At 45.9% G+C, this 14,907-nt stretch overlaps 1 protein-coding gene across 1 annotated transcript in view; it reads right to left on the reverse strand.

Annotated features, from left to right (window-relative positions):
• DNAH6 (dynein axonemal heavy chain 6) overlaps positions 1 to 14,907 on the reverse strand; it is a 3,261,518-nt gene that overhangs the window by 2,365,722 nt on the left and 880,889 nt on the right.

The raw sequence follows: 14,907 nt of genomic DNA on the forward strand, positions 1-14,907 counted from the left end.
GGGAATACTACTTCCTTGGATGGAAGAATGACTTCTTGGAGTCCTTCTTGAAGGGCTGTCTAGAAGGGAAGTCAGAAGGCATCGATGAGAGCTGTTTGAGGGTCTCATGATGGTCCTTTAACTCAGCCACAATTTGCTGAATTTGTTCACCGAATAGATTATCTCCTATCCAGGGCAGGTCAGAAAGCCTGTCTTGTACTTCTGGGCGAAGGTCAAAAGAATTGAGCCAGGCCCAGCATCTTGCCGAAATGGCAGTTGTAGACACTCTAGTGGAGGTGTCGAAAATATCGTAAGCTGTTCGTATCTCGTGCTTCCCTTCTTCAAAGCCCTTGTTGACAAGGGTTTGAAGATGTTCTTGGAATTGGTCAGGCAAGGTTTCAGAGAAGTCCTGTATTTGCTTGAAAATGACCCTATTGTATTGGGTCATGTACAGCTGGTAAGAAGCAATCCTGGAGATGAGCATGGCCCCTTGGAACAGTCGTCGACCAATATTGTCTAGGAACTTGTGTTCCTTTACAGGAGGGGTAGAGGAGTGTGGCTTCGTCCTTTTCGCTTTCTTTTGAGCTGATTCTACCACAACTGAGTGGTGGTCAAGCTGAGATTTTTGAAAGCCCGGGGCTAACTGTACTAGATAAATAGTGTCAGCTTTTCTATGTACTAGGGCAATAGATCCAGGATTTTCCCAGTTCTTTTGAGGAGGTCAAGAAGAACTTGATGAATAGGAATAGAAGTGATCACTTTAGGGGCATCCAGAATTGGAGAAGCTCCATCATCTGGTGCCTATCATCTTGCTCTGTCTGAAGCTGGAAAAGGGACCAATTCCAACATTTCCTTCACAAAGTTAATGAAAGAGAGTCCTCTGGAGGAGAACCCTTTCTACTTTCAGTAGGAGAAGGAGGTGAAGGCAAATCATCGGTGTCTGTGGAAGTATCATCACCCCAGGCGTCATAAGGATCAGCAGGCTGACCTGTAGGATAGAAGGAGGTTGGATAACCCGACGGCCCCGGCTGAGGCTCCGAGAAAATCGAAGGAATCGCCGGGGGCACCGCGGATGCCCTGTGGGCATCGGTGCCAGCATCGAAGGCATCGATGGCGCCGATTTGCGTATCACCCCCGATGAATGAATGGTTGGCGAGGGACGACATGGCATTGATGGCTGAGGCAATACCCCCGAAGGAGGAATGCGGAACGGTGTTTCTCCTCCCGATGAAGCAGTCATCGGGGAGCGCACTGGAGCCATCGGAGACCCGGGAATCACTGGTGGAAGGGCTGTCATGAGCACCTCCATCCGGGATAGCAGCGGTGCCAGCGCTGCTGGAATCGGGTCGATGACTGGTTCCACTCTTGGTGCCAGTGTCGGTGCCGGAGGGACCTGGAGTTGTTGCAACGCCTTGTCGATGGCCTCCTGGACCAGCTGGTCCAGTTCTTCCCGGAGACCTGGGGCAATCAGCTCCAGCTCCGTGACTGAAGAGGGAGGCTGAGGCACAGTCGGAGGGACCACCTTTACAGGCGGAATCGCGACTCCCAAACCCCGATCGGGTGAGGGGTGGCCTTGATGTCCCGGTCGCAGGAGTGGTCGGTGGCCACTCCTGGACGGGCTTTTTCGATGGTGGCTCGGACGGTGGCGAGGTCGATGATTTGCTCCTCGAATGGTCCGAGACTTACGATGCTAATGCTTCTCCCTACGATCCCCCTCGTATCCTGAGGTGGAGAAACGGGGAGTCGATGGCCGTGCAGACGTCGATGGCGGGCGGTCACCGGGACGGTTGTCGATGCTGGTGCGACTTCGGGTGCCGGGTTCCGATGACGTTGATGCGATGGACGGCGTCGGGATATTGAGATGGAAAAAGGAGTCCTCTTCTCCTTTCTGGCCTTGCGACCTTTCGGTGTCATAAGGGCACATTGGTGCAAGTCAGGAAATTCATGCTCATGGCCCTAAACACATTACACAGAGATCCATGAGGGTCTGTGATAGACATGGTACGAGTACAGTCAGGCACAGACGAAAACCCGACGCCATAGCCATAGAAATCAAGCCATGGTACGGTCGACGCCAGTAGGCCGCGAGGGCCAAACTCGACGGTAATCGACAAAAAACAGTGAAAAACTTACCGGAGTAACGCCAGCTTGAGAAAAGTTAGAGGAGGGACCCCTGTGGGGCGAAGTAATTTTAATTAAGTCCGTGAGGAAAATTCCAGTCAGGAATCTCTTCAGAGCTCCTAAACCGCAAGGCTACTGCTGCGCGGAAAAAAGAAGACTGAAGGGGGACCCCTGCTGACTGCAGGGTTAGTGCCATGCTGGACCATGCCCAGTAGGGGCCCAGTCAAAGTTCTGGAAACTTTGACAGAAGTTTCCGTGATTGGGCTCCATCCTGATGATGTCACCCATATGTGAGGACTACCATCCTGTTGTCCTGTGAGAATATATGTTATAAGAGAAATAAAATCTTGAACTATTATAAACACAGGTAGTAAAATCAAATAAATCACTAAAATCTATACAAAATATGAAATAATAAACTGTGACATGGTCATAAGAAACGGTCAAAAATGGAACGTGAATATAGTTGTGATAGGCAAGATAGATTACGCTTTAACCAATGCCTTCTTTATAAGCCTGTTTGAATAATCAGGTTTTGAGATTTTTTCTGAAAGATTGAGATTGTTTTGTAACCTTAGTTCCACTGTTAGATTGTTCACAATTTGGGCCCTGCGAGTAATAATGCTCGGTCTCTGACAGCAGTGAGTCTGGCTGAGGAGACAGGTGGTATGAAAAGCAATCCTTTGTTTGCAGATCTCAGATTTTGCTTGTAGAGTGTGGAGCGAATGTTAGCATTTAACCATTCTACCTGCTCACTGTAAATTGCTATGTGTAAAATGAATATCTCTCCTATTGAAAGCTTAGGAAATTTTATGTGGAGGTATTTCAGGTACAAGTGCTTTTTATACCACCTATTACTAAAGCTTTTTATGTTTTTCTTAGACCTTCTGCTGTACCATTGAGCAATCTTTCTATTAGATATTTAACAGCCATGCTCTAGAACTCTTAGATCGATACTGAGGACTTTGCTACTTTATTGGTGGTATTTGCCCTGGAACCTGATAGAATTTGGACCATGAAAATGTTTTTTCGGGTCTTAGACAAGAGGTTTTGGCCAGCTTGCCATATTTCTGATGTAGCTAAAAGTGTTATGGGTGTCATGGCCGTGACCGGCCAGTCCCCCCCCTACCTTGGGTGGTTCCCCGAGCGACAGCACTGCAGCCTGCGGCAGGCCACGAATGCTGACCCACGCAGCCCTTCCTTCCTGCATCGGGGCCTACCCCTGACGCGCGTGCGGGAGCCCCCGCCTCTTATAATGGCCGCGGCAGGAGAGTCTGCCCAGCCCCGGAAGATGACGTCTGCCAGAGGGGGATTTAAACCGCGGCTACCCTTCTCCAATGCCTTCGAAAACAGGATTTCTCTCTGTACCCTTAGGCTATGTTCCTGTGCTTCGGGTTGCTGCTCCTGTGGCCTTCAGTGTCTCTGTGTCTCCGGTGTCTCCTGTGCCTTCCCGTGTCTTCAGTGTCCTCCACATATTAAGTGTCCTCCACACCTCCAGTTTCCCCGTGTCCTGTAAACCGTCTGTTCATCTCCCCAGGTAGTAACTTTGGACTGTCTCTCTGTACTGACCTCGGCCTGCCTTTTGACATTTGCTCTATTCGCGCTTGCCCCGGACCATTCTGCCTGGACTTCACTTGTCTCGCTTCGCTGCCTGCCCCAGACCTTCTGCCTGGACTTCACTTCAGCTCTTCGCTGACTGCCCCGGACCTTCTGCCTGGACTCCACACCGTGTATGCGAAGGTCGGTTCCTTTCTTGCTGGGTGAACGCTCCGAGTGCCCACTCCTCGGGGGCTCTTCCGCGTTTCACTAGGCTATCCGCTCCTTGGAGGGCCGTCCTGCTTGATTCTTCGGAACCAGTCCATGAGAGTCCTTTCTTCGTCTACGCATGTCCTGGAGATGAGTCCACTGAGGGGATCCCTCAGCGGCCTACATTCCTCGCTTCGGCTCATGGTCCACATCGATAACAAAAAGCACTCAACTGAGAAGGAAAATTTTCTTGCAAAAGAAACAACGAGTGTTAGATATAGGCACTTATTTTTTCTTCAATTTCCGTGCAAATGTGTTGTTAAATTAAGAACTTTAAATAGTTTTTAATTTGATTCCAGATCAGCAGGAAGGTTTTTTACCAGAATAGAGAGAGACCCCCGTCTTTTTCTTCTTAATTTTCTAAGATAAAAGTCCCAAGATATAGTGGATAAAGGCAAAATTGCTTACCTTGTAATAGGTGTTATCCCAGGACAGCAGGATGTAGTCCTCACATATGGGTGACATCATCTGATGGAGCCTGATACAGAAAACTTATGTCAAAAGTTTCTAGAAACTTTTGGCCAGCACACCTAAGCCCACTGACGCATGCCCAGCATGCCATGATATTCTCAGCCACAGGGTCTCTCTTCAGTCTCGTTTGTAGCGGTATGCGTGAGCTAAAAAATAAAATAATTAAACGTATCAGACCTAACTCTGCGGGGTGGTGGCAGGTGAGTTCTGTGAGGACTACTCCTGCTGTCCTGGGATAACAAGGTAAGCAATTTGCTTTATCCCGGACAAGCAGGATGATAGTCCTACTTAAGGGTGATTAGCAAAGCTACAGGCTGAGTCATTCTTATATTATACCAACAGCATAAAACTTGTGCAACGAGCACAACAGGTGTACTGCTGGAAAAAAAAAACATGAGGCAGCCTGAAATCACAGCAGTGGATGTAGAAGGAGTTGGTGTTATACTGGAAATAAGTTAATTAAGACGATTGTCCAAAGGCTGAATCTTGTCGCCTTCTTTGTCCAAACAGTAATGAGCTGCAAAGGTGTGAAGGGAACTCCATGTTGCAGCTTTACATATGTCAAGAATGGGCACTGAACGATAGTGTGCTACGATGTAGACATAGCCCTTACTGAATATGCTTTTACTCACCACTGGAGAGGAATGTTTGCTTTTTCATAACAGAATTTGATACAGTCCTGCTAGCCAGCTGGAGAGAGTCTGTTTTCCTACCGCAAACTCTTGGTTTATTTTTGTCAAAGGAAACAAAGAGTTGGGTGGATTTTCTATGGACAGCAGTGCAGTTCAGGTAAAAAGCTAGCACACTTTTACAGTCTAATGTGTGTTATACTCTCTCACCCTGGTGAGAGGTGAGGTCTTGGAAAGAAAGTGGGCAAAGACTACTGACTGATTGATGTGAAAATCCGTTACTACTTTTGGTAAGAATTTGGGGTGAGTGCGAAGGACTACTCTGTCATGCACGAACCTTGTGTAGGGTGAGTATGTGACAAGAGCTTGTAACTCACTGACCCTCCTAGCCAATGTAATGGCTACTAAGAAAAAGTAATTTCCTCCATGTAAGAAATATTTCATCACAGGAATGTAGAGGCTCAAACGGTGACCGCATGAGACTCGTCAGTACTATATTGAGGTCCCATTCAGTGATCGGCTGGTCGAATGGGAGGCTTAAGGTGAAGTAAGCCTCTCATAAAACCGACTTACTAGGGGTTGAGCTGTTATTGGCGCATCTCCTATGCCCTTCTGTATATGCCGCTATGGCACTTAGGTGTTCCCTTAACGAGATGTCTGGAGACCAGGAATCGGAAAGGTGGCATAGGTAATCTAATAAAGCAGGAGTGGGGCAAGAGAAAGGGTCCAAAACCTTTTTGTGTGCACCACTTGGTAAATCTATTCCACTTAAAGTGGTAAGATTTAAGTGTGGAAAGGCTTTCGTGAAGCTACGAGAACTTTAGAGACTTGTGTTGAAAGATTAAGTGGTTGCAGAATTAAGCTTTCAACATCCAAGCTGTCAGGGCAAGAGTTGTCAGGTTGGGATGGCGCAACTTGCCCTGATTCTGAGTTTATGAGAGTGGGTGCTGATGCCCCAGGCGAATTGGCTCTCTGATCGAGAAGTCGAGGAGTATGGGAAAACCATAATTATCGAGGCCAGCATGGGCTATGAGGATCATTGTTCCTCGGTCCTGTTGTAGCTTTACGAGAGTTTTGGCTATGAGCGGGATTGGAGGATATGCATATAGAAGTCCTGTGTTCCAGGGCGAGCAAAGGAGTCCCTGGGGAATGCTTGTCACGGTCGTGGAGGGAGCAGCATCTTTCCACTTTGTGCTTCAGTTTGGATGCAAGAGGACTATGTGGGGCGACCCCAGCGTTTGAAAGATTTTGCTCGCTACACGTGGATCCAGGGACCAATTCGTGGGGATGGAAATGTCGACTGAGATCATCCGCTAGGACGTTTTGTATGCCCGCTAGATAAGTTCCTCGGAGATGCATGGAGTGCTCTACCAGCCCAAGCCCAAATCTGCAACCGCTTCCTGGCAGAACAAATAAGAGTCTGTGCCTCCCTGTTTGTTTATGTATGACATTGCTACTGTGTTGTCCGTTTATATCAGCACAGTCTTGTTTGAGAGGCAGTCTTGAAGGCATAAAGGGCATATCGCATCGCCTAGAAGTTCTAAGAAGTTTTTTTTGACACTTCATTTCAAGCGTAGTCCATGTCCCTTGTGTTTGAAAGTTGTTGACGTGAGCTCCCATCCCAAGTTGGAGGCATCTGTGGTCAGGATGACTTGCAGAGTTAACTGTTGGATTAGGAGACCAGCTTTCAATGCTGTTTGATTTGTCCACCAGTGGAGTGATAGGCATAACTGGTGGGTGATTTGAACTGTGTACGACAGTGGTTGGAAAGTTTGTAGCCATTGAGATTTCAAGTCCCATTGAGTTCTTCTCATGGCTAACTTCGCCATAGGTGTAACATGTACTGTCGAGGCCATGTGTCCTAGTAGCACCAGAAGTTGATGGGCAGATGCGAACCTGGTATTGAGTTAGAGTTCGCCAAACATGCTAGATTGTTGGGCACTGTGGTGCCACTGTGGTGTCGAGGTCTGCTCCGATGAATGTGAGGAGTTGAGACGGGTCGATGTGGGATTTTTAGTAGTTCATGAGAAATCCTAGGAGGGGTAAATAGTGTTTATTGTGCTTTTTAAGGCAGACAGAGCTCCCTGCCTGGATGAACTCCTGATTAGCCAATCGTCTAGGTATGGAAAAACATGAATGCTGTTTTTTCTTAGATGTGCAGCAACCACTGCTAAACATTTTCTGAATACTCGAGGAGCAGAGGCAGTCGAATGGTAGGACTCGACACTGGTAATGATTTCTTCCCACTACGAATCGTAGATATTTGCGATGTTGTGTGGAAATTGGTATATGTGCATAAGCGTTTTGAGATCTAGAGAACAGAGCCAATCTCCCCATTGAAGCACTGAAGGATGGTTCCCAAGGATACCATCCGAAATTTTGCTTTGTGAAGAAATTTGATGTGAGATTGCGGAGGTCTAAGATAGGGCGAAAGCCGCCTGTTTTCTTTGGAATTAGGAAATAGCGGGAAAATAGAACCCTTTTCCTTGTCAGACCAAGGGGACTGGTTGATAGCCCAGGCAGTCAGCAAAGTAGAGAGTTTTCTACTTGGAGTTGATGAATAATGACCATGTTTGTCCATAGTGGAATGGGTGGAGAATGCCGGGGTATTGTTTTGACTTTAGACGGTATCCCCGATTAGTATGGCTAATAACCACATGGTCCCTTGTAATAAGACTCCAGTTTGTGTTTGAAATGATGGAGTCGACCTCTACTGGGAAGTGGGGCATAGGGTTGATGGAAAGACCTCTGTTCTCTTGAATGACTTCAAAAACCCGCTCCTAGACCATTTTGTGGTGGTGGTTGGGTTTTTTGTTGTTTGGGATGGCATGCCGTCCCCTTTGTGGTGGACAGTATGGACGTACTGAAGAAGCAGGTGGGTAATATCTTCTAGGTCTATAGAAGGGTCTCCTAGTGTCCCTTCTAGTTGATTTTCTTAGGGAGATACCAGCATGGATCCCTGAAAAACCTTCTTCCTAAGGGTATTAGGAACCTTTGCTCCTTTCCTGATGGGACAGAAGAGTGATGTTTCTGTTTCCTGGCTTTTTTCTTAGCCGATTCAATGACTACAGAGTGATGAGGCAGTTGGGGCTTTTGGAAACCTGGGGCACGTTGCACCAGGTATGTGGCATCTGTTATTCGATTCACCGCTTGTACTGAACATGGATGTTCACACATCCTTTGTTGGAGTTCTAAAAGGACTTCATGGATTGGGATTGTCATTACCTCCTTTGGTGCATCCACGAATTGAAGGACTTTCTAGGGCTTTGTGTCTTGTCGTTAATTTGAAAGGACTTGTGTCCGCCATTTCCTTAATGAAATTTGTAAAGGACAAATCTTCAGGAGGGGACTTTCTCCTCTCTTCTGGTGGAGAAGGCTCAGATTGTAATTCTTCTGACCCGTTGCGGCATGTTCAGAATGGCTTAGATAAAGCATTGAAACAAGACTGGTCTGACTTATTGAAAAAGAAGAATGATAAAGAGACAGTAATTGACCATGCAGTCTGACCTATTACCTTTCTCACACATGTCGCACAATATTATTACTGTCTTGAAAAAGATTTGGCCAATAGTACAGGTTTTACCTGTCTTTAAAAATAAGAATTTGATGGTAGCAAACAAAAGGGATAAAAACCTAAAAGATTTATTAGCTCCATCATCTTTGCCAATGAATATAGTTCGTGACAAGAGACCACCTGGCCATCGCCCGTGTGGCAACTGTTCAGTTTGCAAAGTTAACATCAGGACAAGTTACATATACCGGGGAGTAATACATATTTCAAACTTAATTCATTTACGGAATTGCAAAAGCAAAGGAGTTGTTTACACAGCTATATGCCCATGCAATAAATTCTACATAGGCAAAACAAAGAGTTCAATAAGCATATTTTAGAGCACAAAAGTAGTATAAAATGTGGTGTAATTTCAAAACCTTTGGTTGAGCATTCTGTGGAGCATAATCTCAAATTTGAGCAATTAAAAAGTTCTGTGTGATTCAACAACCCATTCTGACTGGAGAGGAGGATAAATTACTGTTACTGTTACCTTGGTACCGAATGGATTAAACATGGATACTGATATTCAGTATTTCTATAATGGTTATCGTCTGTGATACTGTATCTTATGCGCAACCATTACTAGTAGAATTTTTATTTGTAATTTTTTCACCTTAGGTCCGTTGTTTTATTAAACCATGTGGCAATATTTTGGTTTATGATATGTGTCAGACTCACCCACATATAAAATGTGAAATATTTTGTTAATAGTACTTTTGGTATAGTATTCATATGTGGCTTCAGAATGGTGTTACCAAATTAGTTGAATTGTGCATTCCCCCGATCGCATACTGTAAACCACACCCATCGCATTGATTGACAGTATATTTTTTAAGTTAAAAATATGTTTTTAACATTTTTTTTAAAAGCTTTTATGTTTAACACTACATTTCTGTCATCATTTAAATTATTCATAAATATTTTTTGGTGGTTTTATTTATTTTAATTTTTGGCGCCAAAATGGCCATTTAAAAATGGAGGACTGAAGGCGTTTAGAAAGATATGAGTAGAGACTGTATCCTGAACGGTAAATCACAAGGTAAATTTCTGGAGATCTAAATAGCCTTTTTATTTGACATTAATGCCTTAGTCTGCAATTTTTATTTATTTATTTGAAAGACAATTTTGAATCGAATATACCTTAGTCATGATACCGTGTTTAATTTAGTATACAGTGTGTTTTAACGCTGCGATATTTATAAATAGTTTTGTATCCAGTTGTATCCAGTTCTGTGGTTTTAGTTAATAGGCTTTGAGTCTATGCACACGGCTAATACATGCTTTTGTTTGCACGGCGCAATTAACTGTTTACATGCACCCCTGTGTTCTAGTTACAATACACTATTTATACATGTTTTTGTTCTCCCATTGCGATTAGAATGGTTTTCTATGTGTCCGCAAGTTTGCATATAGCGCTCAGATGAACTTCCAATGTGCTTTAGATTTAGCCACGTTCCGATGTCTTATTAGTTTTTTTGTTATTTTTAGTGTTAACCATTCATAGCAAAAATGTTATCAGCGGTTTGTTTTGGCACAGATTGTTTTTAAATGTTTGGAGTTTTTTTTTTTTTATATTTATAATATGTGATCGGAAGGGTCTGCAAGTTTAACAAGTGCGGCATAAAACCACATTTTAGATCGTCATTTTTTACCCGATACCTTATTGGAATGAATTTAATTTTTTAATATATTTCACATTTCAGTGCATTTGTATATGTATATAGTGATCGGAAGGGTCTGCAATTTTAATATTTCAGTGTATTTGTATATGCAGTTTATGCCTATATTATAAAGTATGTCCATATTATAATGATTTTATAACAATATGATTTATAGCTTCAACTTATTTGGTAACTTTGGATAGTCAGTTTGCCACGTGGACATTAACGATAAAAGTTAGCATTTAGTAAGAAACCTAAGGTTTTTTTAATAATGGATTGCATTTTTTTGATAAAGATTTGCATTTTTTTTATAGTTGTTTTTGCATTGCTGACATAAAGTTACTTGTTGCTTGATGACACTGCATTACTGTATTTCATTCAAGATCTTGGATTATTTAAGGTAAATCAATAATTACTATAGAATGATATGAACTTATTTTGTACATTATTTTTGTACACTATGGGGCAGATTTAAATACTTGCGCGGAGCGCCTACTTTTGTTCGCGCAGCAGGCGCGAACACAAAGTACGCTGGATTTATAAGATACGCGTGTGAGCTGCGCGTATCTTATAAATCCGGGGTCGGCGCGCGCAAGGGGGTGCACATTTGTGCAACCTGCGCGCCGAGCCCAGCGCGTGCTGCCTGTTTCCCATCCCTTCCCCTACCTAACCCACCCCCTGGACCTATCTAAACCCCCCCCCCCTTACATTTGTCGGCAAAGTTACGCCTGCTGAAAGCAGGCGTAACTTTGCTCGCGTCGGCCGGCTGCCCCGCTCCGTGGTCTGGTCCCGGGGGCTGTTCCGGAGGCCGCGGCCACGCCCCTGGAACGCCCCCGGGCCGAACCCACGCACACGTCGCCGCCCCCGAAACGCCGCACCCCGCCCCCTAAATGCCCGCGTCATCCCGCCACGCCCGTCAAGCCCCCCGCCACAACCCCGCCAGGAAGCCCGGGACTTACGCGCGTCCCGGGCTCTGCGCGCGCCAGCGGCCTATGCAGAATAGGCGCGCTGGCGCAGGGGTTTTTAAAATCCGCCCCTGTGTGTGACTATAATCACTTTGTCTGTTTTATAATACAGACGTCACCATTTTTGAATTTTAATATTTATAAAATCTTAGTGATGTTTTAAATTAGTCACTATGGATGTTATGCTATTTATAGGAAATGTCTTTTGGTATTAATGATTGATTATTGATGGTTTCTTGAGCCCCTGAGGCAGCAGCTGTTGAGCTGCGAAACACCGGCCTGAGTCGGTCGGTTTAACGAATATGTCACTACTTTATAAAAACGTTTTTGAAAAAGATCAAGGCATCAATCCCTTTGTATTTATCAGTATCAGAATCTACATCCTTCCAGGGAGTATGCTGAGAGTGATATGGCGATTCAGGATCCTCTGGATGTATATGATGCTTTGTCTTAAAGCAGATTTTGATGGAATCTGCTTTGGCAGCATAGGAGGGTAACGAGGCATCCGATGGCAAATCGATGGGCCTCGATGGCATCGATGTCGGGTGTCACCCGATGGACCGGGACGCATTGGCATCGAGGGATCTTTTGCTGGCATCGATGGTTTTTTCCGGTATTCGATGACGATGAAGGCCCGCTAGCCCTGGGACAGAATCCGAGTCCCTATCATCTTCCTCCAATGACCCAGGGATCAAAATAGAAGGAGTCACTGGTGGATGAGTCTGCATCGATGGAGTCGATGGTTGCATCGGTGGTACCGGCGTCGTCGGTGCCAGAGGAATTATTCTGATCAAGGTGTCGATTTTGTTCAGACAAAGGCTGAAATATCGATGATCCGATATCGATGCCAAGGTCGGTGTCGGTAACCGATGGTACGGAAGGAGGCTGGAAGTTTCGAAAAGCCATGACGATGGCTGCTGGACCATGGTAGTCACTATTCCCTGGAAACTGGGACTGTGTCCACTGTCACTGGGGGAAGGTAAGACTGGCACTACTGGACTTCCACGACTGACGTGGTGGCACAATCTCTAACACCGAGCCGGGTGTGAGTGCACCTCGGCTCCTCGGGTACGGTAGGGCGAGTTGTTCCAGTACCCGGACTCGTTTGGGCGGTTGGTTCCGTACCCAGACTCGTTCGATGTCCTTTGACGTCGACGGCTGTGTCTTTCCATCCGATGGATCGATGGAAACGATGTTCGATGGCATCTTTTTTCTCGATGTTCCTTCAATGCCGAGGAAGAAGCCTATGGAGGACGCCGATGGAGTCGGTGACGGACGTTCACCAGTCGTTTTTCTCTCCTCGAGCTTTGCGACAGAGGGAGGTGTTATTCTTGGAGACGATGTTGACGATGACGATGGGGTTTTCATAAACAATTCCTCCATCTTGCCAAACGGGCACGCCTGCCTTTTGGTGTCATCTGGGCACAGGTTCTACAAGCCCCGGACATCGTGGCCTAATCCCAGGCACAAAACATAACATTGTGGGGTCAGTAATCGACATAGTCCGGTTACAATCCGGACATTTCTTGAATCCGGAGGCCATTATAAAAAGTTAGGCCGAGTAATGGTCGATCACCGGCGGATAGCGATAGTGAGGGAGACCGGAATCGACCGAAAAATGATTCAAAAAATGTACTCACCGAAACTATGTCGAAGGGAGACCCGACGACAATTAATTTGTGACTGGAAAAGTTTTCTTCCCTTAGGAAAAAAGTGAGGGAAAATTTCCCAGAGCTCCTAATCTGCTTTGCTTACAGCAAGGCAGAAAAAAAGAGGCTGAAGGGAGACCCCCTGTGGCTGAGAATATCATGACATGCTGGGCATGCTCAGTGGGCTCAGTGTGCCAGCCAAAAGTTTCTAGAAACTTTTGACAGACGTTTTCCGTATCAGGGCTCCATCAGATGATGTCACCCATATGTGAGGACTATCATCCTGCTTGTCCTGGGATAATTTATTTTACTGGTCATTATTCTTTCATTGATATTTTGTTAAATTTATAGTCCCAATTTCGAGGTCTTATGAGGACTATTACTTGCTTTAATTATTTTTTCTTTCCTGTATTGTTCCATTTTTTTTATGGATTGTTCGCCATTCTATTTAAGTCATGAGCGGTAGATTGCGCAGCTGGCAAAGGTACTGACAGCGGGAGTTGTAACGGTGGCAAAGGCTGGTGTCCATACACCACCTGGAAGGGAGACGAGCCGGTGGACGAGGACTGATGAGAAGTCAGTGCGAATTCAACCCAAGGGAGAAGGTCAGCCCAAGCATCCTGCCGTAGACTCACATAGGCCTGCAGGAATTGCTTCAAGGTTCTATTAATCCTCTCGGTTTGCCCATTGGCTTGGGGATGATAAGCTGAGGTAAAATCTAAGGCAATGTTGAATTTCTGCAAAGCGATTTACAGAAGCGTGCAGTGAATTGGACTCCATGGTCCAAGAGTATGTGCTTGGGGAGCCCATGGAGCCAGAACATATGCCGGATGAACAGCTTTGCAAGCTGTGGTGCCGAGGGAAGGCCGGGTAGAGACATGAAGTGGGCCATTTTAGAGAAACCCATATGGTGTTGTTTCCATTGGAGACAGGCAGATCCACTATAAAATCCGTGGCAATATGGATCCAGGGTTCTCTCGGAACAGGAAGCGGTTGCAGGAGTCCCCACAGTTTCCCTGGAGGAGGTTTATGGCGAGCACAAGTGGGGCAGGACTCAACGTAAACCTGGATGTCTTTTCTCATAGTGGGCCACCAATAGTACCGCTGGAGTGTAGAAGGAGTTCTGGATTGACACAGATGTCCAGAGGTCAGGGAATCATGAGGCCATTTGAGACTCTACGTCGTAATTGGCAAGTAACTACAGTCTTGCCCGGTGGCACCGGAAAGGTGGCGGCCAAAATGACCTCGGTAAGGTCTATTATGTGCTGCGGAGCGTCGAGAATATCCTCTGTGGTGAAGGATCTGGAGAGTGCATCGGCATGACCATTCTTACTGGCAAGGCGGTAACACTGCAGGAAATTGAATCGGTTAAAGAAGAGGGACCAACCGACCTGGCGATGGCTTAAACGCTGAGCATGATGTTAATACTCGAGATTTTTGTGATCCGTGTATACAGTGATCTGGTGTTGGGCTCCCTTGAGCCAGGGTTGCCACTCTTCGAAGGCCAGCTTGATGGCCAAAAATTCTTTATTCCCTATTGTGTAATTACGTTTCGCCGGCGAGAAACACCGGGGAAAAAATGAGCAAGGGTGTAAGGTATGGGTAGTTGAGTATTGGCTCAGGACGGCTCCTACTCCAATATCACAGGCATCGACCTCAACTACAAACGGTCGTGTAGGATCCGGGTGGTGGAGACATGGTTCCTTGAGGAAGGCATTCTTAAGATCCTGAAAGGCGGTCATGGCTTCAGGTGACCCCTGAGAGTGGTTGGCCCCCTTGCGAGTCATGGCTATGAGTGGCGCGATCAGGGTGGAATAATGGTGGATAAAAGAGCACTAGTAATTGGCGAAGCCAAGGAATCTCTGGTGGGCCTTGAGGCCCGTAGGCTGAGGCCAATCACGGATGATCTTCAATTTCTGCGGATCCATACTAACCCCAGACTGGACACCATGTAGCCAAGGAAAGGAACCGACTCCTGCTTGAAAAAACACTTCTCGAGTTTGGCGAATAATTGATTGTCTCGCAGATGCTGGAGAACACAGGAGACATGCTGGCGATGAGTTTGAAGATCTT

Source organism: Rhinatrema bivittatum, chromosome 1 (genome assembly GCF_901001135.1).
Source record: "Rhinatrema bivittatum chromosome 1, aRhiBiv1.1, whole genome shotgun sequence".
Taxonomy (NCBI): domain Eukaryota; kingdom Metazoa; phylum Chordata; class Amphibia; order Gymnophiona; family Rhinatrematidae; genus Rhinatrema; species Rhinatrema bivittatum.